General features: G+C 35.9%; 1 protein-coding gene across 1 annotated transcript in view; it reads left to right on the top strand.

Annotated features, from left to right (window-relative positions):
* The first annotated feature begins 596 nt into the window (after positions 1–596).
* The window catches only part of LOC5575195 (beta-1-syntrophin), a 756,119-nt gene continuing 737,101 nt past the window's right edge, over positions 597–19,614 (top strand). Inside the window, exons 1-2 of the mRNA XM_021850899.1 lie at positions 597–1,568; positions 13,493–13,935. The gene's annotated coding sequence lies outside the window, so the exon portion shown is untranslated. The remainder of the gene's footprint in view (positions 1,569–13,492; positions 13,936–19,614) is intronic.

Here is a 19,614-nt window from a genome sequence, read left to right as displayed (position 1 = left end):
TTTTAACTGTGACTATCAAGTTTTCATCGAATAATTCAGATGCTCAGTGCTACTGCTGCCCCAAAATTCCCTATTCAAAAGCTTCTCTCAACACCACCCTTCAACCACCCACTTTTCTCACTGCTCACTTGGGTAAACATTCACCACCCCGTTCATCTCACGTAAAAGCGTCGTTTTTCTCCCGCACGGCCCAATCGATGAGAGCAACCCACCACACGACGACGTCTCGGTCGGTTGGCCGACGTCTCTCTCCCGCACGTGGATGCGCGGGCGCGAGCAATGATTGGCGTTTCGCGTGCCATCACATCATCCATGCCCCATTATTGCTCTCTCTCCACTCCAGCGCTCTCTCGTGCTCTTTTCATCGCGCGAGGGGGGTCCCGTTTCTCTTTCATGAATGAGCGCGTACGCAAACGAAACACGAAGGCGCGCGTGGGATCAAAACAATAATAAAAAAGCGTGCTGCTTTTGGGGTTCTGCTTGGGGTTGGGGGTGGATGACGCTGGGAGATTTTGAGTAGAGATTGGCTTCTCTCTCCGCAGAGCGAACTAATGCTCCCCACAGGTTGGGGTCGGGTATGCTCGAGACTGGATACCATCGGTTCGGTCAGTCCTCGGTTGACGTACGGTCGGTTCGGTTCGAATTTGATTGCAGGTGCAATCCGCGGTCCGCGGTGTCAAAGTGGTTTCTGAGGTGTTTTTTTCATTTGGATGAGAAGATTGTGGGACATCAATTTTGGGCTGCTGGAGAAACTCATATTAATTGGTGAAAGAGTCCAATTGATTTCAGTTATTGGGGGGATTGTTGTGAAAATTCCTTCAGGAAGGATACCATTCGGAGTGGGTGTTTTCCTGCGCCAAAACAAACTCGGGTCAGACTGCAGACGCAACGATTGAAGTGTTCGGAGGAAGTGAGACAATGCTTGAGCCTTCTCGGAATGGATCAATTTGTCTGTGACATTTTGTGGAAATTAGGGCTGGAAAATCTTCCCTAGGTATGAGATATTGCTCTTCAAACCATAAGAGCATCCTCACGATACAAGAAAAGGGAGGAAGTGGTGTTGTAGGCAGAAAATCGATTAGAAATATTTCGGTCGAATAGTTGCGTGAGTGTGAGTATGTGCGTATAGAAGACGAAGGGTGAGCAGCCAAAACAGCGGGCAATTTGTAGACCACAGATTTCCAATCAATACCGGAGTGCATCTCCAAAGTGGAGAACCCAGATTTGGCGAAAAAATTGTGTCCAGACAAGTGGGGTGGGAACATTTGTTGAGGTTCGATAAATCTGCAAATGCTGCTGCAGTAGAACAGTGAATTACAGAGTGAGTCGCGAGTAAATTGCCACCCCTGCGCCTAGTGAGAAAGAGCCGGGGTTGCGAAGCAGAAAAGATAAAGAGAGAGGATAGTGAAGATTCTGAACCGGTGCCAGTGCTAACAATCCTGCATAGTGAACAGTGAAGTATCCAGTTGAATGCTATCATCCATACGAGACCGTCAATTGTAGTTCAAGAAAAATAGTTCATCGACTAATGTGTAATTAAGTGTTTAAGAAATAGTCCATTTCTTCAGGTAAGAATAAAGTTGTTCAGATGAGACTGCGGAGATGAGAATGCACGGAGAGCACAGCTCTGCGTATGTGAGTGAATGAGTGCATCGGACGACGAGAGCGCCCAATGTGCGACTGTATGGGTACGTGAAGTACGCGAGCAGCACACTGTTGTGAATAATAAATATTACAAATCTCACCTAAATTACTCACGATTTTCCCGGCTGTCCTGTACATCCTGATCCGCGGATTTCCTCCCCCATCCCCATATTCCCCACACTTGGACGTAGCTAGAGAATGGCAGGGCCCTCCCTTCTGGACAAAAAAAAACTTGTTACGAACACTATTTTTTTAATTTAGAAATTGATTTTTTATATAAAAATTGTGTTGATAAGGAGAGGAGTTCCAACTAAAAAATGGGCTTTTGCCAAAATCACTTAAAGCTTTCAAGAATCCGCAACAGGTTCGGCAAGAAATCTTCTGAGAGTTAATAGTTACTATGAAATTCATCAGTATCTGGCAAAGATCTTGCTAGCAGTTCTATTAAAAAAAAACAGAAATGATGGATGATGGATTCGTGAAGTATTCTTCCAAGGTTTTCCTTAAAATATTCCTCCATACGTTAGATAAGATAAGATTTTCGCCCGAATTCCTTCAGGAATTGAAAATTCTGCTTTTTTCTGTTATTGTTGTGTGAGTTTCTTTTGAGAGTCCTTAGCCATTCGTCCTGGTACTTTCATATGAATTTATCTATTATTTTTTACGAAAAACACTTACCATGATATTCTTCGAGATTTTTTGTGAAACATTTCCTGAAAATCGTTAAAATCAACTAACTCCATTTGAAATATCGTGATTACAATAATGGCCCCCTTAAGGTGAAGATAAATCGAAGCTAAACTTCAAATTTTCAAAAGCACAAATCTGGAGAACCGAACATCCGTTAGAGCTGAAAACTTATTCGATTGGTCACTAGCTGGTGATGACCAATCGATTAAGTTTTCGGCTCAAAGGGGTGTTCTGTTCTTCAGATTTGTGCTTTTGAACATTTGAAGTTTGGCTTCGATTCATATTCACTTTAAACAGCTATCCAAATATTATCTGATCCATGAATCGATATTATCGTGGGTCGATGGTCTGTTCAATATTGACTAATGGAGGTTTGACTGTAATATTTGAGAGATTTTTATTTACTTACAGAAACATTCAAAACAAACACTCATCATTGGAGAAAGAGAGAAGAGACTTAATATTACAGTACATGCACTAATTGTTGGAAAATGCGTGACAGACAGAGGAGGGGGTCTAGGAACATCAAAAAATAAGGACGACATATTACCCATCCCATGTAATGTGGCCAACGAGAGCTTCACCCGTTTTGTAAACTAGTGAACTTTTTTCAACCTATGCAACCAAAGTGCTGTTTGTTAAGCGCTTTGATATCAATAGTAAAGTTACATAAATATTATCAATGTATAGTAAAGTTAAATGTTAACAATGCAGTCATTAAAAAAAGTGACATAAAAGAAAATTGATTTGTAGTCCAATATTGATTGACGAAATGAAGAAATAAATTTGTAAAAAATCTAAATTAAAATGAAAGTAATCAATATTACCGCATGTTATTCGATATAAATCAGAACAAAATTGGCAACCATCTTCAACAGATATTTTCTGGTTGTCATTCTACCTTTAGGATATATTTCCATTAGTGCTAAGCCTTCCATTGTTACAAATTTCTTAATTTGAATCGTCAGTTTAACTGGCTACAATTATATCAAGCGGAAAAAAAAAATGATTTATATAAGGGAAAATCATTGACGACATTTTTTTAGCTAGAATGTCAATAATGCATTGGAACGTCATGACTCGGAGGAACAAGGTATTAAATAAAGAAGGCAAAATTACTAATTGGAACATGGACAACTGTTGTCAATTGTTTATCGACAGTATAAAAGTAAAGAACAGCTTTTAATTTGAAGAAGGCAAAACCTTTTATGGAAATATTAAATGCATCACCAAAATTGTTGCAACGTTAAAGCGGAAATTTAGTAATGTACAACATCGTTTATCTTGTTTATCGTATTTTCTTATAAAAGTTGACCCTTAACTAATTTTGGAACTTTGAAGCCTTTCACCAAAAACCAAGATAAGTAAACAACTTTTTTGATACCATCTTTCGCTAGAATGATTTCAAGTTAATTTCGAAAATATTGCCAATCGTCCATTATGACTAACGTATATTATGACTATCGTACTTGTGCCTAACGTCCGTATGTCTAACGTCGTACACCTTTTAGGGTTAGGGAAAAGCTTTTGGGAGGGGACTTTCAAACTCCCTCCGAAAAGCGTAAAAACCCTACCATCTTTTCTTTTTACAATGTACAACAAATATAGATACATAATTAACTAATCCTATTTGCACCAACCAGTAAGCAGATAGCTCTGGTGCGTGATTTACATTTCAGCGCGATTTTTTAATTACACTAATTTATAAAGTTAAATAATAGTTAAATAAAAATAATTAGATGAATCCTAATTTCACGGTGAATTCAGAAACTCAAGCATGTTGGAATACGTATTCTTATTTCAGTTGACTTTTCACAATAATTTAGATGTCGATTGTCTCCGAAGGGTCATGAAAAAAAAGGTTTAACTCATAATTATATTCATAATTCTAATTGATTCTACTTAAATTTATAAAAGGAAACAATCAATGTTTTGTTTGAAATACAATCTCAACTGGGATTTAAACGTATAATAGCTACGAGAGCTCTTGATCGAGCTAGGTAGCTCATTTTACAATTTACTTCCAAAGTATATAATTTTCTTACGGCCAAACTCAGTTCGAGGACACGGGAGACTAAAATTCCCCTCCTGTCGAGATGCTCCAGTAGATTGTATTCTTGAAAGTGTATAGTTGTGGTGTAAAGGTATATTCGTAGATATCTTGTGCATGTGTTGTATTATTTGGAATGCGTGTAGGGCTTTTAAAGGCAGAACAGATGTACAATTGTCACTGTACAAAAGATTTGTAGGGTACAAAATGGGTTTTTTAAAAACTATCTTGAGACATCTGTTTTGAATAACTTGTAACTCTCGCAAATTGGATTTACTTGAATTACCACAGTTTGCAACAAGATATGAAAGACGCGAGTGAATCAATGCAAAATATATTTTTCAAGCAAATAGAAGGCAGAAATGCAGAGATCTTCCTTAGAGCACCGCATAATGAACTAACTTTCTTCTTGAGCATCTCAACATGGTGTTTCCAACTCACAGTAGAATCAATAACAAGGCTTAGAAAAATGTATTCAGTAACTTCATCTAATACTTGCCTTTGAACAACTAAAGGATCATGATGTGGAATTCGTCGCCTTGGTGAATGAATCAGCATATATTAAGTTTTCTTTAGGTTCATCGATAATACGTTTGACTTGAAGTACTCCAGTAGCATCGTTACGTCTTGCCGTATGTTATGTAGAATTGTTTCATGGTCAAATCCTTTGTAGAAGATGCATGAGTCGTCAGTAAATAGCCGAAGTTCTCCAATCAGACGAAGTCCCGTCAAGTCATTTATAAACAACAGAAACATAATTGGTCCCAAATTACTTTCTAGTGGAACTCCTATATGAATCGACTGCATATCACTTTTGTGGGCACCAATAGACACATATTGCTTTCTGTTCATAAGATAACTTTCAATTAGTTTCCGTACAGAGCCTCTGATACCATAAGCTTCCATTTTTGCAATGAGTAAACCGTGGTAATTTCAGGAATGAATCTTACTTTGAATCTTTAATATCTTGGAAGAATCGTCGAGTATCTCCTAGAAAAAATCCTGCAAGAACCGTTGTTGGAACGAATAGCTTGAATAATTCCCAGCAGAATATAAAAAAGGTATGACTAGAAACCTGTTCAAGAGACATGACAAGAGAATAGCTTAGCTTAGCTTAGACTGACTACACATATCAATGGTTGCTATTCTGTGATTGACCGAAGTCAGTGAAGATGCACAAAGAATCAACTAGAAGTTCGGTTGGGATTGGCCATTATCTCCTTCAGTGTGCATAATTCAGTGCCTCTATTCATACAGGGTCAATAACGGCGCCGGCCACGTCCTTGCAGTCAGGTGGGATTGGGGGAAGGAATGTTAGTGTGTAACCTTTGCTATTTGAAGACCGTGTTTGCCTCTGCATCTCCACAAAGGTCACTGGGAGGAATATTTGTTAATGAGAAGGATCGTTGGGTCACAGGATTCACTTTGATAAGCGATTAGACCATGATAAACATTTTTTTGTGAGATATAAACATGCTGTTAAATATAATATTTCAATTGACATGAAACAAGTTGATGAAAGAAACAATGTCGACACTTACAGTGACGAACCATTCAAAGTTATGTTTTAACTACAAAGAAATCATTGTTTTAATTACAAGACATTAATTATGAGAGAAAAAAAATCTGTTAAATTTAAATAATTTATGAATAAGAGTTTATGCCAACACTCACAGTGACGAACCATTCATAGTTTGTTGAAAAATGGTATTGACGTCCCACCGTTGTAACGATTTAATGTACAGTCATACATATTTTAGACAGGCTTGGTAATGCTCCTCAACATCATTAGAGTTCGGTAACACACTCTAGAGCAGCGTGCTGCCTTTGCCTCTTTGCGAGGGAGCGAAAAAATGCTAAGCAGAGGGGCAACGAAAAATGAGCGAGGAAGAAGAAGCACAAAACACACCAGAGTAAAATTCCATCAAAAAAGGGTGCTCTCACAACTCCCCGAGGACTGTTTGTTCGGGCGGCAGACTCGAGAGTTCTTTTGAAGTGTGAGTAAAGGTGAGCATCGCAACACGAGATAGAGAGTACCTGAAAAAAATCCTCGCATTTTTTTGCACTCTCACTCGAATCGCTTGAGGATCTGTGTTGAAAATTTTGAGTTACGGCTTTTTCTCCTCAGTAAAACGGCAAAATTGCCTCCTCTTTGCCTCGCAGAGGAGTTTCTATCAAGCCTGATTTTACAGTCATGGAATAAAAGCATGCCAAGAGCTCACCAATTGATCCTTCAACCTCGATTGAGCAGCCACAATCCACTTTTAGCTTTGACTACTGCATACGGAATAATTGAGAAACGCGATTCTTTTTTCGCACTCGTACCACGCGGACCGAATGCAACTGGTCTTGATTCCGTCGCTCACCCTACCTCAAGAGAATTTAAAGTAGGGATACTCGAAAAAATCTCTTGAGGATTTTTTGGGGCATCCCTGCTCAGAGAAATATCCTAAGAAAATTTCCGATCCTTTTAAAGATTGCCGCCTAAATACTTTGAAAACCTTTGAAAGAATTCTTGATAGAATTCTTCAACATAATTTCTACAGGATTCTCTCACAAAATTCTTTTGACAAATTGAAGAGCTGTCCTGAGAGGAACTGCTGTAATAATTGTAATAATTGTAATAATTGAAAAAATTGTAATAGTAATTGTTTTGAGCTTTATTACAAGCCGTGGTGATTCGTACAACGCTTATGGAAGAGTTTTTTCCGGTCTTCTCGTGAACAATCTCGATAAAATTACTCTAAACGAACTCTGAAAGCAAACAAAAAAAATGTCTGAATGAATTTCTTAAAAAAAAACATTAAGGATATTTCTCGGAGTTATCTCGGGGCGAATGTTTTAATGTATCACATGTAGCATTAAACCACAATTTATGGAAAAAATGGGGTTCCCAAAGGCTTTTTACAATAAATTCATGTAGGCAGTTATTCAAAGCAGAATCGCAGAAGAATTGCAGAATGCTATTTGAAAACATATTTTAAGATCTTCCCCAAGATATCTTCAAAAATATGAATGTATTTTTTCTAAAACATTTTGGAGAGATTACTTAGAAAAATCTGAATTCTTCGGACTAATTTAATCCACTGAAAGATTCCGGTTGTAATTCTTGGAGGAGTTTGAAAGGAAATGCTTTTTATATTTATGTTTTTCAAAGACTAAGGTATAAATAAATTATAAGATGCATTTAATTAAGAATCTTCTGAATTATACTTAGGAAGAAGATCCGATGAGGAATCACAAAAGAATTATCAGAAATGATGTTCAATTATATGCTTTAAGGTATTACAGTATATTCTTGAAAAATCCCTGAAATATAATAAGGCAGCAACCCTGAAATAATCCTGAGAGTGCAATTCCTCAAGGAATACAAACATTAAAGTATCTGTAGAGAAATGCGTGCAGGAGTCCCTGACAGAATCATCCTTGTTTTTATTCCTTCATTAGTAGCTGTTGGCGAAGAAAACACGGTCTTGCAGCTGTACGACTGATCAGCTTCATTGCTGTAAGTATATTTATAATTCAATAATTCATTAGGCAGCATATAGCTAAAACTTACATTCCTGTGTATCTTCGGAGCTCGAATCAATTATCTTACTGAACTGTGAGACCTGTATATCCACTTACTACGTGAACGGAGTTTACTAATAATAATAATAATAATCCATTTATTTATCTTCTGATAATAATATACAGTAATTCATACATACAATTTTATGATTTTCCTTATCTATACTTAAATTTAACCCACGTTGCGCAGTTTTTTTTTTAAATTCTGTGACGCATCTTGCATTTTTGATTGCAGCTGGTAATTCATTAAAAATTCTTATTCCATTATAATACATAGATTTTTGAGTACTAGTCATTGTAAACGGCACAACACGTAAATCATCACTTCGTCTAGTTCTATGGTCATGAATGTTTCGTCCTCGTAAAATAATATTTGTCAAGGTTTCCGGCAAGAGATCATTTGTCAGTTTAAAAATCACAGTCATCACATTGAAAATAATACGCTCTTTCACAGAAAGCCATTGTAGCACCTCTAACATGTTTTTAATTGGTGTATATCTGTCGCAGTTCAAAATGTATCTCATGAATTTATTTTGCAATCTTTGCAATCGTTTTAGGTGAGTTTCACTTGCTAAGAATAACACTGAAGAGCAATAGTCAATATGTGGTGCCACTAATGTTTTATACAAAAATATTTTGCTCCAAAACGTCAGTTGACTTTTCAAACGAATTAGCATGCCATACTTTTTTGCTACTTTTTTTATTACGCTATCGATATGTGCACTGAATGTCAATTTCTGGTCAATTATGACTCCAAGGTATTTAAAGACATCTACTTTTTCTACTTCAACTCCTTCAATATGAATTTTCAGTTCTGTGTAATCCAATTGCTTCTTGTTACTTATAACCATCGATTTAGTTTTCTGGACGTTCAATTTGAGCTTTTTCACTTTCAACCACTTGTTTAATGATTTTATATCATCTCTAATTTTTCTAATTGCAACCTTTTCATCTCTCTCTGCTATAAATATAACCGTATCGTCTGCAAATAAATTAATATCACAATGCTTAATGGCTTTCTTCATATCATTTATATATAAAATAAATAGAATCGGTCCTAAAACGCTACCCTGTAGAACTCCGAGTGGCACTGATTTTGGCGAAGATATACAATTTCCGTATTGACACACTTGTGTTCGGTCAGATAAATACGACTCAAACTATTTGAGAACATTTCCTCCCATACCATATTTATTCAAAGTCTTTAACATTTCCGGACGCGATATCGTTTCAAATGCACGCTTTAGATCTAAAAACAGAACAACAATAGTTTTTTTTCTCTTCAATCATTTGCTTCCATTTGTACAATAATAAGTTTAAAGCTGATTCACACGAATGATTTTGCCTAAATCCTGATTGTTCGTTTATTATAATTTTATGCTCGTTCAAGTACTCCAGCAATTGGTCTTTGACAATGATTTCTTATACTTTCTCGTATATTGGCAACATATTAATTGGCCTATATTCTTCAGAATTTGTTGTTCCGGATACTTTTGGTATCGGAACCACCATTGATTGCTTCCAACCACTAGGGAATTTACCCTGCTCAAGAGAATCATTGATTATGCCAAGTAGATACTCTCCGGTGACTTCCAATGAATCCTTAAGAATTTGTAAATTTACATTATCGATACCTGATGAACAACTAATTTTTGCAATAGCTTTTTTCAATGTGTCATACGAGACTCTATTAAAAACGTTCCAGCTGTGTGTTCCTTGACATTCATTGTTCCCAAAGCAGTCGGAAACATTTTCTATGCTCTCATTAATTTGTTGAACACTGTCAACGAAATAACTGTTGAACTTTTCACAAATAACTTGATCTTCATCAACATCGACACCATTAAAGCTTATTCGACTTGCTGGTTTCTCTTTACTCTTATACAGTGATTTCAATGTTCTCCAAAGTTGTTTGCTATTTCCTCTATTTTGTTCAATTTTTTTCTGTGTGAATTCTGCTTTTGCTGTTCTTATAGAATATGAATATTCATTTCGTAAAACTTTGTATCGCTGCCAATCAGCTTCGTCCCAACTAGCACTAGCTTTCTTGTACGCGTCATCTCTTGCTTCTTGTAATATTTTTAATTCAGCAGTGTACCATTTTTTTCTGCTATTGCATTTTATATTCCTTACAACTACAAGCCTGTTTATGTTCTCTTTCAACACAGTACTCAACACATCAGCTTTTTCATCTAATTGCCTTTCACTGTTTCTGGGCATACTATTCCTCAGCAGTGAAAGAAATGCACTTTTAGAATACTTCTTCCAACATTTAATTGTGATATAATTCTCTAATGGTTGTGAAAATTCGTCGAAATTAATTTCAATAGGGTCTTAAAGCCCTGTCTCAATTTTAGTACCAAACGCTTAAGTTTAGGGCAGAAACACATGTTTACTCAATTTTTAATTGATTTTCATTGGTTTAAGTACAAAAAACATTTTTTTATGATTTTGTCACACCTTTTGGTTTAAACTCAAATGTTGGGTATATTTTGTTTTCCGTGTCCCTTCCGAAATGTTAGATAGGAACAACCCCAGTGTTCAAACTATATGCCCTGTGGCATTTTTGTCGAAAAAGTGAATGTCAAACAAGATCATAAGTGTCAAGGTTCATATTCGAAACCATTTTTAAAATTGAAGTTTAAAAATGTTATAGCCGTTATTTGAGCTGGAAAACTTGCTAAAGTAGTTGCAATAACATGCTCTTTCGTATTATTTAATAAAAACAAGAATTCATTAAACATTTTAGGACCCAATTGTTTCATGATCTGAGATTTTACTGTCATGTGCCGTAACTATACAACTGAACGTAGCTAGAGTTGGTTCTGCAGACTTGTGTAAATGTATAGAATTTCAGCTGATGTGCTATTGAAGGTTTATCAGTGTGCTAGGGTGTCAGCCAGTCGTTACACCATTATTGATTATCTGCACAGTGAGTGCAGCAACAAGTAGCATTTCAAACATTACATTCATTTGTTATATCTAGGTGTTCTGTGTTAAGCAACAATATCATCCTAATTTGGTAAAACTAAATTGAGCTCATAATAAAATTTTATTATCAACATATTACATTTCATTTGCCGTAGCAGCTCAAAATTTTTACAGGTCAGTTGATTTCACCTGCTTATAAGAGAGAAGAAACGCTTTCAATTAACTAAAACTAAACTGAGCTTCGATTTTCTGTTTATAAGTGAATACAGAGATTTTATATATTTTTTACATTTGACTTGACTGCCCTTATTGTGAATTTGGGAAGTTAAACTTTTATCTAACATGAGCCCTAGATACCTAACTTCATCTGACCAATTTATTGGAACTCCTCTCAACGTGATAACATGTCTACTTGAAAGTTTCCAATAAAGTGCTTTTGGTTTATGTGGGAATATTATTAATTGAGTTTTGGAAGTATGAGGAGAAATCTTTCATTCTTGCATGTATGAATCAAAACCAAATTTTTTTGTAATCTACTACAGATGACACGCAGCTGAAGTAGATTGCAAAAAGGCCTATGACATTCACAAACAAAGATTTTTGACATCCCTGAAGTAACTCAGGTAAGTCTGTTGTAAAATTATTGTATAATATTGGCCTAATAATGCTGCCTTAAGGAACACCAGCTCTTACAGGAAGTCTTAAAGACTTGGAGCTCTGGTAATTAACCTGAAGTGTACGATTTGATAGATAACTTTGAATTATTCTAACTATGTATGTTGGAAAATTAAAGTTTTTTAATTTTACGATCAAGCCTTCATGCACTGTCGAATGCTTTTTCTATGTCTAGAAGAGCAAGACCAGTAGAATAGCCTTCCGATTTGTTGGAACGTGTCAAATTTGTTACTCGTGAAAGTTGATGAGTGGTCGAATGTCCATATCGGAAACCGAACTGTTCATCGACAAAAATTTAATTTTCAACGATCTGGACAATCATTTTGTTCAAAAGTTTACTGATGTAGGAAAGCAAACTGATTGAACAATAGCTAGAAGCACAGATAACAGACGTTAAAGTCCGATTGAAAAACTGTGTAAGACAATTATTGATCATTTTGAATGGCAACACAAGTGGCAACATCGTGGTGGCGCTGTCATCGCTAAGTTCCCAAGACAATGTCAGTGGTGAATATGAAATATTTCAAGATACTGATATTCACCACTGATTGACGCAATTCGCTGTGTGCCGGCGCTAGTGATTGCAAGGAGTTTCAATTTGAATATTTACACAGGTTTTCAGAAAAAAAATGTTCTAGCATAAACATCTGTTATCTGTGTTAGAAGCTTCTGCAGAAGTTCTGTTTGGTTTTAAAATTGGTTCAACTTTGGTATTCTTCCATTTGTCATGAAAATATGTCAACTGAAAACAATTGTTAAATATAGCAACCAGTGGAAGTTTCTTGATGAGGATGTTAAAAATTCCATCATCGTCAGGGGCGTTCACATTTTAGAATTTTTAATAATAGTTCTCACTTCTTCTAAACCAGTCTCCCAGGAATTTTCGAAAACGTTCTCTTGATTGAGAATATTTTCGAAATCCTGCGTAATTTGATTTCCAGTTGAACTAAATTAAAATTTTGCCCGCTTTGAAACTACAAAGCAAGTTTTTGAGATTTTTCGCAATTAGTTAGTAATAATTTGTTTTTCTCCTTCAATGCCGGAATTGGCTTCTGAGGTTTTTTTTTTCAAAATTTAGGATAATTTCCAAAAGGGCTTAGAGCCAGGGTCCATTTGAGCAATTTTTTTTTCAAAATTTTTGTTTCTTAATTGTGAAATACGTTTCTTGATTTCTTTCTGCAAATCCTGCCATATAATTTTAATATGAGGATCGCGAGTGTGTTGAAATTGAATGTAAAAGGTACATGATCAGAATCAAAATAAGCATGAGAAACCAGTTGACTACAAAGGTGACTAGAGTCGACTAGAGCACTCGTCAAATAAAACTCTGCCGTTGGAATTAGTTTACGAATTATTCCATGAGCGTTGTTAGGCATTAAAGTCATCAATGTCAAACATTTTTGACTTATTGGGTGTCAATTTCCGCAAGTCATTTTGAAGCAAATTAAGCCTAATTAAATTAACTGGCAGCTATGAAAGTATATTTACCAAGCTGTGTTTCAACAGAAACACCCAAAGTTTCAAATCACGAAAAAAGTTGATGTTTTATAAGCTTATGAATGGTGATTGTAACTCGCCCACATGCCCCATCAAGTCGTTCATTACGATAAACAAAAAAGTTTGGATCCAAGCTTCAAATAACTTTCAGTAAGAAGTGTTATATGTATGTTATTAGGTGTAAAATTAAACAGCTCATCCTGTTTACCACTCAAAATATTGAAAAAATATTTGAATTAATTCGAGAAACGTAATCCAATAACTAGTGAATACCAACTTGGACTGCTTCAGCCATAGTGGTGCTTTCGAATTGATGAAATCCTGGCTACGTCCGGCGTATTTATGATCCGTGTGCGCGTGTGTGTTTTTATGAAATCCGAGTAAATATACGATGGGGTTTGAATTTCCATGGTTGTTTTTATTTTCTCTTTTCAGCGTTGATTTCGCACGGAATTTCCATCCCCCGCCGCCACGACACTCCATTTTAACGTACATCCCTTTGATCGCGGAAGGAGCCAGTCGCATGTGACAAATTGCTTGTTCGTGTGTTTGCTTGGTAGGATTATTTATACGCTTGTGGTCCGGTGCAAGTTGTATATGAAAAAAATAAGTGGAAGGTGGAAAAATTATAACCACTAAAAGCGTGCGTTCGGGGTTCCGAAGAAGATTGGATTATATTGGTGGAGAAACCCCGCGTATTGTTCGGCCGGAGAAGACCAAGAAGTGCATAATCTCGCCTATTAGCTATTAGGTGAGTCGTCGACTCGAGTTGGAGGATTAGCGGGAAAGTCCAGTGGACAGGTGGACAGAAAAAAGGCCGTGTGGTGGACGTGAATTTGCTGCCACGGCGAAAAAGGATCGAATTAGTCAATGAGAAGGTGAGTAGCGGATGTGTTTAGTCGGGGCTATTATTAGAAGGGTATATTTATGTTCCGGGTACATTAGGGAAAAAGGTGTTGCGTGTGTTTCGAAGATTATCAGGATCGATATAAGGGAGGGGTGGAGTGTCCCCAGGGGTGAAGTGACATGTTATCGTAGGCTCGGATTACTCCGTTCGGGATGGTTGAAACGTACTCGAATATTAATTACACCGAATCAGATTACGACCGTTTACTATGACATATTGAGACTTGTCCACGATTAAATACATCTTCTTCTTCTTGGCATTACATCCTCACTGGGACAGAGCTTACTTCTCAGCTTATTGTTCAATTAGCATTTCCACAGTTATTAACTGAGAGCTTTCTTTTGCTATTTTCGCATTCGTATATCGTGTGGCAGGTACGGTTATACTTTATGCTCAGGGAAGTCAAGAAAATTTCCATTACGAAAAGATCCTGGAACGGCCGGGGATCGAACCCAGACACCTTCAGCATGGCTTTGCTTTGTAGCCGCGGACTCTAACCACTAGGCTAATGAAGGCTCCTGGTTAGCTTGCAATCAAAATTTATAATGTACAAAAACTTTGAAGGTACAAATCTCGCGAAAGAAGAATCATACTACAGTGCAATTTCTATTTAAGCTTTGTGCACTAGCAGAAATTTTGAAATAAGAAGATGATCTGACGTATAAATAACTTCGTTTTTCCAGAATGAGTAATTCCCATTTTCTGTCTCAGTTCATTTCACATTGAACTCAAATTTTGAACAAATTCTTGGAATCTGATCAAGAGACCGATTATGGACAATTATTAGATTTGTGCAGACACGTCTGTCACTGAAATGCCAGCTCTTTGTAGTGCAGATGTATCAAGTAAACACCGCCAAATTTCACACCTGGATGGAGCTAATCATCGTCCGTGGAAACGTTTGAAGGCAACCATACCGCCGCGGCACAACCGGTGAACGCGTGATTTCCGAGCCGATGGTGGTGCCATATGTCAAAATTTTGCTGCGGCGAGGTCGACAACCGCTTCCCAATCAAAACACATAATCAAGATTAATGGGGCTGAACACTTCTGCCGGAAATGATAATAAAACGTATGATTTATGTGTTCCTTCACACCGGACGACGATGACGGTCGTACATTTGTATCGGCAGGTTCCTTGTGTGTTTGGGGATTTGCGCTCGAATTGCATACATGTAGATGGCGCCATAGTAAATTGAGTGCATTTAGGCGTACATTGACAAGGCGGTACGTACATTTGGGCGTACATGGCAGGTGGATGCAGAAAATATGCGGCATTTTTCGAAAGACAGCATAACAGCAACTACACAAATTTCCTTCTACTGCTCCCTTATTTTTCAAGAGGAGATATTGCTTATGTTATTTTATAGTTGACATGCAGTTTGCCTGCTTTGGGGATATTCTCGATAAAAAATGCCCCCGAGAAAGACGTGTGCACTTGTCGTTGAACTTATTTTTTTTGCTTCCTATAGTTTGGGAAATGTTTTGCCTAGGTACACGTGGCATAAAGCGGTCGTTGTCGCACATCGTTCAGAGAGGTCAGTGTGCGAAATTCGGACCGGCTATAAACGATTTATGTACCGACTCATGTCCACCTATGCAGCAGTCAGTGGGGGTTGCAAACTCGGGTGGGTGACAGCAGGCCATGATTCTTGGCTTTGGCGCTATGTGGAGACTCCGGTCCAAATTGCCCGGCCAACTATGATGCTCGGAGCACCGTCCGTCGGTGGTCTGACCCAACTGGCCGTTCTTCGTTTTTCACTTTACTCGATTCGAGCGAAAGGTTGATGGTATTGGTGGATTCGGAAGTATCCAGTAAGCTCCGGGTTTTTCACTGGCTCTTCTTTAGTCTGGCAGGTATGCAAATTATGATCGTTCCGGTCGTTGATTTATGAACTGTTTTTTCGTTGAGTTGAGTGTTCACCAAATTCCCTTTTCTAATTTTTGCATTCGAGTGGACAGAATGGGGAAAAAAAGAAAACTCTACGCTTTGTGCAAGTTTGACAAATTGTTCCGTTACTGGGTGGTCGTTGTTAGTAGCTACCCTACAAATCATCTGAACCTTTTTCATCGGAAAAAGGTTCTGGCAGATAGGAATCACGATTTGATTTTTTTTAGTAGACGATCCTGAATAATGGCATGGAATATCAGTTGGATGAAATCAGTCAATGTGTGATTTATGGTTTCATATAGTGGCTGAGAAATCTTTCAGGTCTTTCTCTAGGATTATAGCCACAATACAATTCTAAGGAGCTGCTTTGTTGATCTCCAGCTGGTGTTTGAGATCATTTACTCTCTTCAAAGGGAATTAACGAGAATACATATCCTTAGTCCATCACATTGAAACCATTCTATTATTGTTATTGTTTATTAACTTAAAAATTTTGAAAGAGGGAAAAGCCCCTTTGAGTGATTTCCTTTCGAAATCTTTCTCAAAAAGGCATAAAACCTCTTTATCTTTTCAAACATACGTTACAAAAAATAAAATAAATATAATTAAAGGCTCTTGCGGAGCAGATCCATTGCGGAGCCAATATCTGGCAAGTGAGGTCATCATAGTTAAGGGCCATCCACACGATTTACAAAGCCAATCATTGACATGTCCCATGTGCAAATCCTGCACTTGTAGTAGCTGAAAGTAAAAAGAAAAAAGAAAACAAAACAGAAAATATCAAACATGATAAGAAATTTCATTTAGATATTTGTATAGAATTTTTAATATAGGAAGATATTTATTTCCCAAAATATCGCGAACAGATACAGGAATATCAAAACCTAACCTGATTATGTTGTCCAAAATTTTTTCTCGTGGTCCTTTAAAGCGAGAACATTTAAAAACAATATGATCAATGTCTTCATAAGATTCATTGCATTCACAAATATCTGAATCAATAATATTCATGCGGTACAAATAATAATTACAAATATAATGGTTGGATATCAATCTAGAAAGGGAACAGATAAAATTACGTCCAACATACAAGTTTTTAAACCAAGGAACTGCCTTTACCTTCGGGTAAATAGAATAACAATAACGCCCTTGGATACTTGTATTCCATGAAAGTTGCCAATTATTCAAAGAATATTTTTTTAATTTAGTAAAACATTCAAAATCACAAATATCATGATTGTAAGTTATTCCAAGAAAAACACCCAATTTTGCCAATAAATCAGCCTGCTCATTACCATAAATATTACAATGAGCTGGTACCCAAACGAATTTAATAACATATCCTCGAGAATACAAATTGTGTAATAAGTTTTTAATAGATAAAACAGTACGATGAGTTTTAAAATGAAAATTACTGCAATTCAAAGCATTAAGACAACTCAGGCTATCAGAACACACCATGTATATGTTAGGAGCGGAATTTTTAATTAAATTACAAGTGAAATACAAAGCAGTTAATTCAGCTGTGAAAACAGAACACGGAGATTCCAATTTATAAAAATGAGCCAAATTGATGTTAAAAACTCCAAATCCTGCCATATTTCCCACTAAAAATCCGTCTGTAAAAAAAAATTGGTTTTGTTCCACTCCAATAAATTTTCGATTAAATAACATATGAGCAAAACGGAAATGAGCATGACAAGGAATTTGTTTGAATTTTTCAAGTAAAGATAAATCAATACATGGACGGAAGGCATGAAAATTCATGCGATATTCATAAAAACCAGGTGTAGAATTTGGAATAATGTTTTCTCCAGAACAATATAAAAATGAATGCAAAATTTCATTAGTTGGATTAATTTCAAATATTGATTTTAACAGATCAATAATAGGATTATTATTTGAAAAACAATTTATTAAAAATTTACAATTAAGCTCATGTAAGCGATTCCTTGAAGGCATGAACTTGCTGGCATGAACTTCAACAGATTTTGTATGAGTAGAATTCATTAATTTTAAACAAATTCTCAAACAACGAAACTGGATTTTTTCAAGCTTTGAAAAATGTGTTTGAACAGCACTTCCAAATGTAAACAACCATATTCCATGCGAGAAAATAATATAAATTTGTTTTTTTTTAGCTGAAAAAGTAAAACCATTATTATGTACCCATGTATCAATATTATCCAAAGCAAGTTGCATAAAGTGACGAATTGCTTCTCTATTTTGGCCAGTTATAAACATGTTTTTATCATCAGCAAATTGAATAAAATAACATCCATTCGGAATAATGGAAATTATGTCTCTGGTGAATAAATTGTATAGAAATGGGCTTATAGCTGTATAGAACCCTGTGGCAATCCAAAATAACTATAACGAATCGTTCTAAGAGATTCATTATAGTGAAAATGCATTATTTTGAAAGAAAACAAATTGCATAAGAAATTAGAAAGGATGATTGGAATTATACAATCAATCATTTTACTAAAAAGTAAATCTATTAAAACAGAATCATATGCACCAGAAACATCAAGGAAGGTAGTAACTACATCTTGTTTTTTATTGAACGATAATTCAATATATGAAGCTAAAAGACCAACACAATCACGAGTTCCACGACCTTTCCTGAATCCAAATTGAGAAGATGAAAGAATATTATTTTTCTCAGCCCACAATTCAAGGCGATTGAGAATCATTCTTTCCATTAACTTACGAAGACACGATAATAAGCTGATCGGTCTTCTACTATCTACTAATGAAGGATTTTTATCAGGTTTAAGAATACTAACTACTTTTATAGAACGCCATTGCAAAGGAAATATATTCTGAAACAAGAATAATTTATATAAGGAAAGTAAATGTAATTTACCGTCAATGGGTAAATTTTTCAACAAAATGAATTTAATATTATCAATACCTGGAGCAGTGTTATTGGTAATAGATAGTGCCAAATCCATTTCCTCTATAGTAAATTCGTTACAAAGTTCAGGGAAATAATTATAACGTTTTTGATTTTTAAAAGTGATGGGTGGAGGGACAAAATCAGGACAAATTTTAGAAGCAAATTGATCGATCCAATTTTCTGAATATTCCAGAACAGATGTAGAAGAAATATTGTAATTTCTCAAATTTCGAGCAACAGACCATAATTTAGATAAAGATGTTTCAGGATCAAGATTTTCAACAAAGTTTCTCCAATAATTTCTTTTCTTAAATTTAGTAACTCGAGTAAACTGAGCTTCAGTTTTACAATAATAAATATAATGTTCTCTTGATCCTGAACGCCTAAATTGTTTAAAAGCATTTGATTTATTTTTTTAATGCAATGGTACAATCATTATCCCACCAAAAAGAAATGTGTTTCGTTTTCGCTGGCCCCAATTTAATTTGTTTGCATTGTGATTTATATAAACATTCAATAAACATTTTTGAAAAACTATCATTATTTTGAAGAGGTGAAAGCGAATAATCAAACTTATTCAAAGCAGAAGAAACCAAGTCCGAAAATTTATTCCAATGTACATTTTTCGTCAAATCATGAACATAAGGTTCTATACTCAATTGCCCACAGACAGGATTATGAATGGAAATTTTAATGGGTAAATGATCACTACCATTAGGATCATCAATTATTTTCCAAGACGCTTTAATGTACAAACTATTTGAACAAAGCGATAAATCAATACAGGAATTGCGAGCAGGAAGCACAGCAATTCTAGTAAATGACCCATCGTTCAAAATATTTAAATTTAATTCGTC

The sequence above is a fragment of the Aedes aegypti genome, chromosome 3 (genome assembly GCF_002204515.2).
Source record: "Aedes aegypti strain LVP_AGWG chromosome 3, AaegL5.0 Primary Assembly, whole genome shotgun sequence".
In the NCBI taxonomy this organism is placed as follows: domain Eukaryota; kingdom Metazoa; phylum Arthropoda; class Insecta; order Diptera; family Culicidae; genus Aedes; species Aedes aegypti.
The sequence above is the reverse complement of the archived record's forward strand: the minus strand, read 5'-3'. Positions and strand labels throughout refer to the sequence as shown.